We start from the raw sequence: 10,132 nt of genomic DNA, 5'->3' as shown, positions 1-10,132 counted from the left end.
AGGGCAGGGCAGCACCGTTGCGTCTTGTGTTGACACTCCTCTGCCGCCACACACAAATCCCCATATGGGGCCGTCCATAAATGACGTCACGCACCTAGGGGAGGGGTCACACATTTGTGCCGATGTGTGACGAGGGGGGGGGGGGGTTGATAAATGTGACGTGACATCAAAATGCGCAACTTTAAATAAATACAGACAACACGTTCTATACTTAATTAGACTTTTTAATAAATGTTTTCTACCTACAACATCAGAGTGCAGCGCCACATTAAATACGCACTACAATGACAATAGTTTAAAGCGATTTGAAGCATGGTTTATATTTTTTGGGCGAGGGGGGGCAGAGCTTTGTGACGTCATATTTGAGGGGGGGGGGGGTCTGACTCTTTTGTGACGCCGTGTGACGAAGGGGGGGGGGGTGGTCAAAAATCATCCAAAATCGCGTGACGTCATTTATGGACGGCCCCTATGAACCAGCGGGGTGAAGTATGGTCATATAATCTTGATTTGAAGCTTTCGTGACTGGAAGGAATCCATACTCTTTGGTTCTTTCGGTAAAGTCACGTGGGTAGAAAATAAAATAAAATAAATCACGACGTTTCGGGCGCAACACAAGCGTCCGTCATCAGGTGAGAAACGGGACGCTTGGTGTTGCGCCTGAAACGTCGTGATTTATTTTATTTTCTACCTACGTGACTTTACCTAAAGAACTCAAGAGTATGGTCATATAACTCACCTGTCAAACCCTTATCAGTGCCCTACCTTATTATAGACCAAGGGACCGTCCATAAAATGACGTCACGCGATTTTGGCCGATTTTTTTACCCTCCCCCCTCGTCACACGGCGTCATAAAGTCAGACCCCCCCTTAAATATGACGTCACAAAGCTCTGCACCCCCCCCCCCCAAAATAAAACATGCTTCAAATCGCTTTAAACTATTGTCATTGTAGTGCGTATTTAATGTGGTGCTGCACTCTGATGTTGTAGGTAGAAAACATTTATTAAAAAGGAGGCGTTGGAAAGCTGCAAATTTAGCATAAAATTCACTTGAAAATATTCAACGTCTTAACTAAAACTGGAAGATGTTCAGAATATTATATTGAAATTATTTTATAATTATAAGATATTAAAAGTAATTATAACTATAAAAATAATTTACTTGAAACTTTGTAGTAGAACGAAGCAAAATGGAGAGTACAATTATAACAATCAACATTCATTCCACAGAATGAAAAACCCTGGTAGAATAATTAAAATCAAAATGTGTAATTACAATCATTAAATTTTTTTACAAAATTTATGCTTCTCCATTCTCCCATGGAGAATCAAAATGCTCCTTCATGGAATAAATAAAAGGTCACCTTAGTAAATTTAAAAATTCAAATAGTTAATGAAAATTAAAAAAAAATTAGTGTTATAACAATTCTATTATATTCTTGGTTCTTTCGGTAAATTCACGTAGAAGGGAAACAATAAAAAATATAAAACAATAAAATTCTCACGACGTTTCTACTGCAACACAAGCAATCATCATCAGGTGTGAAAACCACAGCAAGAAAAATTGAAAAAAGTGGCGGTTTTTTTGCTGTGGTTTTCACACCTGATGATGATTGCTTGTGTTGCAGTCGAAACGTCGTGAGAATTTTATTGTTTTATATTTTTTTATTATTTTATTGTTTCCCTTCTACGTGACTTTACCGAAAGAACCAAGAATATGAATCCCTGCAGTCACGAAAGCTTTAAATCAAAATTTAACAATTCTATTGTTTATATTTATTTAAAGTTGCGCATTTTTACGTGACGTCACATTTCTAACCCCCCCCTCGTCACACATCGTCACAAATGTCTGAACCCCCTAGGTGTGACGTCATTTATGGACGGCCCCCAATTGAGACCTTATCGGTCACCCCGTGCCCCTTAAAGTCTCAACGTTCATCCTACAAAGTGCCATACGATAGTTAGTTGTAGGCAGCGATGACAAAATCTGACAGCTGTGGTGGTGGTGGTGATGTCCATTCACCTCCCGTCCAGCGACACAACGCAGAAACGACATGGATCGAATCGCCGGAGATCCACATTTCAACACCTCGTCGCGGATTTGAATCGATTACCATACGTCCGGATCGATTCAACCCCACCACGACCCCACGACACCGAAAGCTTCGGAATCGAAGGCGCAGAACGGAAACACAAAGAGATTATCGGATCGATTCCGCGGGGCGGGGCTAGAGGGGGGAGGGGAGGAATTGCCCGGTGACGTCACCGGGGCGCCGTGGTTCGTTGACGGCCCCGCCGGCTCGGTACAGTGCGGAGACAGCTCCTAGGTGGTGAGTAGTGGTGGTGGTGAGTAGTGGTGGTGGTTGTTGTGGTGGTGGTTGTTGTGGTGGTGGTTGTGGTGGTGGTGAGTAGTGGTGGTGGTGGTGAGTGGTTGTGGTGGTGAGAAGTGGTGGTGGTGGTTGTTGTGGTGGTGGTGGTGAGTAGTGGTGGTGGTGGTGAGAAGTGGTGGTGGTGGTTGTTGTGGTGGTGGTGGTGAGTAGTGGTGGTGGTGGTGGTTGGTGGTGGTGGTGGTGGTTGTGGTGGTGGTTGTGGTGGTTGTTGTGGTTGTGGTGGTGGTGAGTAGTGGTGGTGGTGGTGAGTAGTGGTGGTGGTGGTTGTTGTGGTGGTGGTGGTGAGTAGTGGTGGTGGTGGTGAGAAGTGGTGGTGGTGGTTGTTGTGGTGGTGGTGAGTAGTGGTGGTGGTGGTGGTGGTTGGTGGTGGTGGTTGTGGTGGTGGTTGTGGTGGTTGTTGTGGTTGTGGTGGTGGTGAGTAGTGGTGGTGGTGGTGAGTAGTGGTGGTGGTGGTTGTTGTGGTGGTGGTGAGTAGTGGTGGTGAGTAGTGGTGGTGGTGGTTGTTGTGGTGGTGGTGGTGAGTAGTGGTGGTGGTGGTGAGTAGTGGTGGTGGTGGTGGTTGTGGTGGTTGTTGTGGTGGTGGTGAGTAGTGGTGGTGGTGGTGAGTAGTGGTGGTGGTGGTGAGTAGTGGTGGTTGTTGTGGTGGTGGTGAGTAGTGGTGGTGGTTGTTGTGGTGGTGGTGAGTAGTGGTGGTGGTTGTTGTGGTGGTGGTGAGTAGTGGTGGTGGTGGTGAGTAGTGGTGGTGAGTAGTGGTGGTGGTGGTTGTGGTGGTGAGTAGTGGTGGTGGTGGTGAGTAGTGGTGGTGAGTAGTGGTGGCGAGTAGTGGTGGTTGTGGTGGTTGTGGTGGTGAGTAGTGGTGGTGAGTAGTGGTGGTGAGTAGTGGTGGTGGTGGTGAGTAGTGGTGGTGAGTAGTGGTGGTGAGTAGTGGTGGTGGTGGTGGTGAGTAGTGGTGGTGGTTGTGGTGGTTGTGGTTGTGAGTAGTGGTGGTGGTGGTTGTGGTGGTGAGTAGTGGTGGTGGTGGTGAGTAGTGGTGGTGGTGGTGGTTGTGGTGGTGGTGGTGGTGGTGGTGAGTAGTGGTGGTGGTTGTTGTGGTGGTGGTGAGTAGTGGTGGTGGTTGTTGTGGTGGTGGTGAGTAGTGGTGGTGGTGGTGAGTAGTGGTGGTGAGTAGTGGTGGTGGTGGTTGTGGTGGTGAGTAGTGGTGGTGGTGGTGAGTAGTGGTGGCGAGTAGTGGTGGTGAGTAGTGGTGGTGGTGGTTGTGGTGGTGAGTAGTGGTGGTGAGTAGTGGTGGTGAGTAGTGGTGGTGGTGGTGGTGGTGAGTAGTGGTGGTGAGTAGTGGTGGTGGTGGTGGTGAGTAGTGGTGGTGGTTGTGGTGGTGAGTAGTGGTGGTGAGTAGTGGTGGTGGTGGTTGTGGTGGTGAGTAGTGGTGGTGGTGGTGAGTAGTGGTGGTGAGTAGTGGTGGTGAGTAGTGGTGGTGGTGGTTGTGGTGGTTGTGGTGGTGAGTAGTGGTGGTGAGTAGTGGTGGAGGTGGTGGTGAGTAGTGGTGGTGGTTGTGGTGGTGAGTAGTGGTGGTGGTGGTGAGTAGTGGTGGTGAGTAGTGGTGGTGGTGAGTAGTGGTGAGTAGTGGTGGTGAGTAGTGGTGGTGGTGGTGAGTAGTGGTGGTGGTGGTGGTTGTTGTGGTAGTGGTGGTGAGTAGTGGTGGTGGTGGTGGTTGTTGTGGTAGTGGTGGTGAGTAGTGGTGGTGGTGGTTGTTGTGGTAGTGGTGGTGAGTAGTGGTGGTGGTGGTGAGTAGTGGTGGTGGTTGTTGTGGTAGTGGTGGTGGTGAGTAGTGGTAGTGGTGGTGAGTAGTGGTGGTGGTGGTGGTGAGTAGTGGTGGTGGTGAGTAGTGTTGGTGGTGGTGAGTAGTGGTGGTGAGTAGTGGTGGTGGTGGTGAGTAGTGGTGGTGAGTAGTGGTGGTGGTGGTGAGTAGTGTTGGTGGTGGTGAGTAGTGGTGGTGAGTAGTGGTGAGTGGTGGTGGTGAGTAGTGGTGGTGGTGGTGGTGAGTAGTGGTGGTGGTGGTGAGTAGCGGTGGTGGTGGTGGTGAGTAGTGGTGGTGGTGAGTAGGGGTGGTGGTGGTGAGTAGTGGTGGTGGTTGTTGTGGTGGTGGTGGTGAGTAGTGGTGGTGGTGGTGGTGGTGAGTGGTGGTGGTGGTGGTGAGTAGTGGTGGTGGTGAGTAGTGGTGGTGGTGGTGAGTAGTGGTGGTGAGTAGTGGTGGTGGTGAGTAGTGGTGAGTAGTGGTGGTGGTGGTTGAGTAGTGGTGGTGGTGGTGAGTAGTGGTGGTGGTGAGTAGTGGTGGTTGTGGTGGTGAGTAGTGGTGGTGGTGAGTAGTGGTGGTGGTGGTGAGTAGTGGTGGTGGTGAGTAGTGGTGGTGGTGGTGAGTAGTGGTGGTGGTGGTGAGTAGTGGTGGTGGTGAGTAGTGGTGGTGGTGGTGAGTAGTGGTGGTTGTGGTGGTGGTGGTGGTTGTGGTGGTGGTGAGTAGTGGTGGTGGTGGTGAGTAGTGGTGGTGGTGGTGAGTAGTGGTGGTGGTGGTGAGTAGTGATGGTGGTGGTGAGTAGTGATGGTGGTGGTGAGTAGTGGTGGTGGTGAGTAGTGGTGGTGGTGGTGAGTAGTGGTGGTGGTGGTGAGTAGTGGTGGTGAGTAGTGGTGAGTAGTGGTGAGTAGTGGTGGTGAGTGGTGGTGGTGAGTAGTGGTGGTGGTGGTGGTTGTTGTGGTAGTGGTGGTGAGTAGTGGTGGTGGTGGTGGTGGTTGTTGTGGTAGTGGTGGTGAGTAGTGGTGGTGGTGGTTGTTGTGGTAGTGGTGGTGAGTAGTGGTGGTGGTGGTGAGTAGTGGTGGTGGTTGTTGTGGTAGTGGTGGTGGTGAGTAGTGGTAGTGGTGGTGAGTAGTGGTGGTGGTGGTGAGTAGTGGTGGTGGTGAGTAGTGTTGGTGGTGGTGAGTAGTGGTGGTGAGTAGTGGTGGTGGTGGTGAGTAGTGGTGGTGAGTAGTGGTGGTGGTGGTGAGTAGTGGTGGTGAGTAGTGGTAGTGAGTAGTGGTGAGTGGTGGTGGTGAGTAGTGGTGGTGGTGGTGGTGAGTAGTGGTGGTGGTGGTGAGTAGGGGTGGTGGTGGTGGTGAGTAGTGGTGGTGGTGAGTAGGGGTGGTGGTGGTGAGTAGTGGTGGTGGTTGTTGTGGTGGTGGTGGTGAGTAGTGGTGGTGGTGGTGAGTGGTGGTGGTGGTGGTGAGTAGTGGTGGTGGTGAGTAGTGGTGAGTAGTGGTGGTGAGTGGTGGTGGTGAGTAGTGGTGAGTAGTGGTGGTGGTGGTGAGTAGTGGTGGTGGTGGTGAGTAGTGGTGGTTGGGTGGTGAGTGGTGGTGAGTAGTGGTGGTGAGTAGTGGTGGTGGTGGTGAGTAGTGGTGGTGGTGAGTAGTGGTGGTGGTGGTGAGTAGTGGTGGTGGTGGTGAGTAGTGGTGGTGGTGAGTAGTGGTGGTGGTGGTGAGTAGTGGTGGTTGTGGTGGTGGTGGTGGTTGTGGTGGTGGTGGTGAGTAGTGGTGGTGGTGGTGGTTGTGGTGGTGGTGGTGAGTAGTGGTGGTGGTGGTGAGTAGTGGTGGTGGTGGTGAGTAGTGGTGGTGGTGGTGAGTAGTGATGGTGGTGGTGAGTAGTGGTGGTGGTGAGTAGTGGTGGTGGTGGTGAGTAGTGGTGGTGGTGGTGAGTAGTGGTGGTGGTGGTGGTGAGTAGTGGTGGTGGTGGTGAGTAGTGGTGGTGGTGAGTAGTGGTGGTTGTGGTGGTGAGTAGTGGTGGTGAGTAGTGGTGGTGGTGAGTAGTGGTGATGGTGAGTAGTGGTGGTGGTGGTGAGTAGTGGTGGTGGTGGTGAGTAGTGGTGGTGAGTAGTGGTGAGTAGTGGTGGTGGTGGTGAGTAGTGGTGGTGGTGAGTAGTGGTGGTGGTGGTGAGTAGTGGTGGTGAGTAGTGGTGGTGGTGGTGGTGAGTAGTGGTGGTGGTGGTGAGTAGTGGTGGTGGTGGTGAGTAGTGGTGGTGAGTAGTGGTGGTGGTGGTGAGTAGTGGTGGTGGTGAGTAGTGGTGGTGGTGGTGGTGAGTAGTGGTGGTGAGTAGTGGTGGTGGTGGTGGTGAGTAGTGGTGGTGGTGGTGGTAGTGGTGGTGGTGAAGTGGTGGTGGTGGTGAGTAGTGGTGGTGGTGGTGAGTAGTGGTGGTGGTGGTGGTGTTGTGGTGGTGGTGGTGAGTAGTGGTGGTGGTGGTGAGTAGTGGTGGTGGTGGTGAGTAGTGGTGGTTGTGGTGGTGAGTAGTGGTGGTGAGTAGTGGTGGTGGTGGTGAGTAGTGGTGGTGGTGAGTAGTGGTGGTGGTGGTGAGTAGTGGTGGTGGTGAGTAGTGGTGGTGGTGGTGAGTAGTGGTGGTGGTGGTGAGTAGTGGTGGTGGTGGTGAGTAGTGGTGGTGAGTAGTGGTGGTGGTGGTGGTGAGTAGTGGTGGTGGTGGTGGTGAGTAGTGGTGGTGGTGAGTAGTGGTGGTGGTGGTGAGTAGTGGTGGTGGTGAGTAGTGGTGGTGTTGTGGTGGTGGGTGGTGGTTAGTGGTGGTGGTGGCGAGTAGTGGTGGTGGTGGTGAGTAGTGGTGGTGGTGGTGAGTAGTGGTGGTGGTGGTGGTGAGTGGTGGTGGTGGTGGTGAGTAGTGGTGGTGGTGGTGAGTAGTGGTGGTGAGTAGTGGTGGTGAGTAGTGGTGGTGGTGGTGAGTAGTGGTGGTGGTGGTGAGTAGTGGTGGTGGTGGTGGTGAGTAGTGGTGGTGGTGAGTAGTGGTGGTGAGTAGTGGTGGTGGTGAGTAGTGGTGGTGGTGGTGAGTAGTGGTGGTTGTGGTGGTGGTTGTGGTGGTGGTGGTGAGTAGTGGTGGTGGTGGTGAGTAGTGGTGGTGGTGGTGAGTAGTGGTGGTGGTGAGTAGTGGTGGTGGTGGTGAGTAGTGGTGGTGGTGGTGAGTAGTGGTGGTTGTGGTGGTGAGTAGTGGTGGTGAGTAGTGGTGGTGGTGGTGAGTAGTGGTGATGGTGAGTAGTGGTGGTGGTGGTGAGTAGTGGTGGTGGTGAGTAGTGGTGGTGGTGGTGAGTAGTGGTGGTGGTGGTGAGTAGTGGTGGTGGTGGTGGTGAGTAGTGGTGGTTGTGGTGGTGAGTAGTGGTGGTGGTGGTGAGTAGTGGTGGTGGTGGTGAGTAGTGGAGGTGGTGGTGGTGAGTAGTGGAGGTGGTGGTGGTGAGTAGTGGTGGTTGTGGTGGTGAGTAGTGGTGGTGGTGGTGAGTAGTGGTGGTTGTGGTGAGTAGTGGTGGTGGTGAGTAGTGGTTGTGGTGGTGTGGTGAGTAGTGGTGGTGAGTAGTGGTGGTGGTGGTGAGTAGTGGTGGTGGTGAGTAGTGGTGGTGGTTGTGGTGGTGGTGAGTAGTGGTGGTGGTGGTGAGTAGTGGTGGTGAGTAGTGGTGGTGGTGGTGAGTAGTGGTGGTGGTGAGTAGTAGTGGTGGTGGTTGTGGTGGTGGTGAGTAGTGGTGGTTGTGGTGGTGAGTAGTGGTGGTGGTGGTTGTGGTGAGTAGTGGTGGTGGTGAGTAGTGGTGGTGGTTGTGGTGGTTGTTGTGGTGGTTGTGAGTAGTGGTGATGAGTAGTGGTGGTGGTGGTGAGTAGTGGTGGTGGTGAGTAGTGGTGGTGGTGGTGAGTAGTGGTGGTGGTGGTGAGTAGTGGTGGTGGTGAGTAGTGGTGGTGGTGAGTAGTGGTGGTGGTGGTTGTGGTGGTTGTTGTGGTGGTTGTGGTGGTGAGTAGTGGTGGTGAGTAGTGGTGGTGGTGGTGAGTAGTGGTGGTGGTGAGTAGTGGTGGTGGTTGTGGTGGTGGTGAGTAGTGGTGGTTGTGGTGGTGAGTAGTGGTGGTGAGTAGTGGTGGTGGTGGTTGTGGTGGTGAGTAGTGGTGGTGGTGAGTAGTGGTGGTTGTGGTGGTGGTGAGTAGTGGTGGTGGTGGTTGTGGTGGTGGGTGGTTGTGGTGGTAGTGGTGGTTGTGGTGGGTGGTGGTGGTGAGTAGTGGTGGTGGTTGTTGTGGTGGTGGTGAGTAGTGGTGAGTAGTGGTGGTGGGTGGTGAGTAGTGGTGGTGGTTGTGGTGGGTGTGTTGGTGGTTGTGGTGGGTGTGTTGGTGGTTGTGGTGGTGGTTGTGGTGGTGGTGGTTGTGGTGGTGGTGGTTGTGGTGGTGGTTGTGGTGGTTGTGGTGGTGGGTGTGTTGGTGGTTGTGGTGGTGGTTGTGGTGGTGGTTGTGGTGGTGGTTGTGGTGGGTGGTGGTTGGTGGTGGTGGTTGTGGTTGGTGGTGGTGGGTGGTTGTGGTTGGTGGTGGTGGGTGGTGGGTTGGTGGGTGGTTGTGGTTGGTGGTGGTGGGTTGGTGGGTGGTTGGTGGGTGGCTGGTGGTGGTTGTGGTGGGTGGTGGTTGTGGTGGGTGGTTGTGGTTGGTTGTGGTGGGTGGGTGGTGGGTGGGTGGTTGTGGTGGTGGTTGTGGTGGTCGTGGTTGTGGTGGTGGTTGTGGTGGTGGTTGTGGTGGGTGGGTGGTGGTTGGTGGTGGTGGTTGTGGTTGGTGGTGGTGGGTGGTTGTGGTTGGTGGTGGTGGGTGGTGGGTTGGTGGGTGGTTGTGGTTGGTGGTGGTGGGTTGGTGGGTGGTTGGTGGGTGGCTGGTGGTGGTTGTGGTGGGTGGTGGTTGTGGTGGGTGGTTGTGGTTGGTTGTGGTGGGTGGGTGGTGGTGGGTGGGTGGTTGTGTTGGTGGGTGGTTGTGTTGGTGGGTGGTTGTGGTTGTGGTGGGTGGTGGTGGGTGGTTGTAGTGGGTGGTGGTGGTGGGTGGTGGTGGGTGGTTGTGGTGGGTGATGGTGGTTGGTGGGTGGTTGTGTTGGGTGGTTGTGGTGGGTGGTGGTGGGTGGTTGTGGAGGGTGGTGGTGGGTGGTGGTGGGTGGTTGTGGTGGGTGGTGGGTGGTTGTGGGTGGTTGTGGTTGTTGGTGGTGGGTGGTGGTTGGTGGTGGTGGGTGGTTGTGGTTGGTGGTGGTGGTGGGTGGTTGGTGGTGGTGGGTGGTTGTGGTTGTTGGTGGTGGGTGGTTGGTGGGTGGTGGTTGGTGGGTGGTGGTTGGTGGTGGTGGGTGGTTGTGGTTGGTGGTGGTTGGTGGGTGGTTGTGTTGGGTGGTTGTGGTGGGTGGTGGGTGGTTGTGGAGGGTGGTGGTGGGTGGTGGTGGGTGGTTGTGGTGGGTGGTGGGTGGTGGGTGATTGTGGGTGGTTGTGGTTGTTGGTGGTGGGTGGTTGGTGGGTGGTGGTTGGCGTGGTGGGTGGTGGTGGTTGGTGGTGGTGGGTGGTTGTGGTGGTGGTTGTGGTGGTGGTGGTTGTGGTTGTGGTGGTGGTTGTGGTGGGTGGTGGTTGGTGGTGGTGGTTGTGGTTGGTGGTGGTGGGTGGTTGTGGTTGGTGGTGGTGGGTGGTGGGTTGGTGGGTGGTTGTGGTTGGTGGTGGTGGGTTGGTGGGTGGTTGGTGGGTGGCTGGTGGTGGTTGTGGTGGGTGGTGGTTGTGGTGGGTGGTTGTGGTTGGTTGTGGTGGGTGGGTGGTGGTGGGTGGGTGGTTGTGGTGGTGGTTGTGGTGGTGGTGGTTGTGGTGGTGGTTGTGGTGGTGGTTGTGGTGGGTGGGTGGTGGTTGGTGGTGGTGGTTGTGGTTGGTGGTGGTGGGTGGTTGTGGTTGGTGGGTGGTGGGTGGTGGGTTGGTG

The 10,132-nt window shown here is 54.1% G+C and overlaps 1 protein-coding gene across 1 annotated transcript in view; it reads left to right on the top strand.

Moving 5' to 3' along the window:
• The first annotated feature begins 2,206 nt into the window (after positions 1-2,206).
• Positions 2,207-10,132, top strand: part of TIGAR (TP53 induced glycolysis regulatory phosphatase) — a 31,927-nt gene continuing 24,001 nt past the window's right edge. Inside the window, exon 1 of the mRNA XM_032978023.2 lies at positions 2,207-2,328. The gene's annotated coding sequence lies outside the window, so the exon portion shown is untranslated. The remainder of the gene's footprint in view (positions 2,329-10,132) is intronic.

This window comes from Petromyzon marinus, chromosome 65, assembly GCF_048934315.1.
Source record: "Petromyzon marinus isolate PM22_M1 ecotype Great Lakes invasive population chromosome 65, UKy_Petmar_22M1.pri1.0, whole genome shotgun sequence".
NCBI lineage: Eukaryota > Metazoa > Chordata > Hyperoartia > Petromyzontiformes > Petromyzontidae > Petromyzon > Petromyzon marinus.
This window is presented reverse-complemented; position numbering and strand designations above follow the sequence as displayed.